The following is a 935-nucleotide window of genomic DNA, read 5'->3' as shown; positions in this document are numbered from 1 at the left end:
CCTCAGACCGCCCGGGTCCTGGCGCTGGGGCCTCCGGGTCTGCCACTGGCGAGCGCGTGGGAGTCACCCCCAGCGCCGAGGCTGGCTTTGCCCCCCATGACGACTCCGGTCAGGAGAGAGAGACTGAGAAAGCCACGGATCGACTAGCCAGTGGAGCACAGAGCATCCCTAATGGTGGTCCTGCCGGTGATGAGGGCACCCATTCTGAAGAGGAAGGCTTTGCTATGGAAGATGAAGATTCTGATGGGGAACTGAATACCTGGGAGCTGCCAGAAGGAGTGTCCAGCCGTCTGCCTAGGGAACAGGCTGCTGATCTTTCTAATGAGGACTGGGACTTGGAGTTGAAAGCGGATCAAGGGAATCCGTATGATGCTGATGACATCCAGGGCTGCATTTCTCAAGAGGTCAAACCTTAGGTGTGCTGTGCCCCGCAAGGAGACATGATCTATGACCCCAGTTGGCATCATCCACCTCCACTGATACCCCATTATTCCAAGATGGTCTTTGAAACTGGACAGTTCGATGATGCTGAAGACTGAGGCAGCTTTTTGCCTGCCAGGTACATGGGTCTTCAAGATTAAGGTCTTTCTTCTTTTCTTTGAGGTGAGATGTCATATCTGAGGAAACATTCCCAATGATTACTGAGCCAGGCACACAGACTGGTGTTAAATAAGGTCCCACTGTCCCCTCGTTCTGTTGTTGTTTTTCATGAGTGTGTTACCTCTTTAGATGTGTGTTTGTTTCTGCATTAGGAGGAGGAGTTGTGTTCTTTATAAATAAAGAAAAAAAACAACAACTTCAACTAAAAGACAAAACAGACAGCATCCAGAACCACAGGAAGGCTGGCTGAGTGGAAATTCTACAACTAGAAGGAAAGAGAAAAGCACACTGAGACTCAGAGGAGGTGCGGAAGTAAAGTGCAGAGGTACGGAGGC

The 935-nt window shown here is 50.5% G+C and overlaps 1 protein-coding gene and 1 pseudogene across 1 annotated transcript in view; both read left to right on the top strand.

The window, feature by feature from the left end:
• The window catches only part of LOC102240532, a 4943-nt pseudogene extending 4167 nt beyond the window's left edge, over positions 1 to 776 (top strand).
• LOC102240832 (dihydropyrimidinase-related protein 2) overlaps positions 1 to 935 on the top strand; it is a gene marked incomplete at its 3' end in the record, with an annotated part of 74998 nt that overhangs the window by 17543 nt on the left and 56520 nt on the right. The window lies entirely within an intron of this gene.

This window comes from Myotis brandtii, unplaced genomic scaffold (genome assembly GCF_000412655.1).
Source record: "Myotis brandtii unplaced genomic scaffold, ASM41265v1 scaffold990, whole genome shotgun sequence".
NCBI lineage: Eukaryota > Metazoa > Chordata > Mammalia > Chiroptera > Vespertilionidae > Myotis > Myotis brandtii.
Note: the sequence above shows the minus strand (reverse complement) of the source record. Positions and strands in the feature narration are given on the sequence as shown.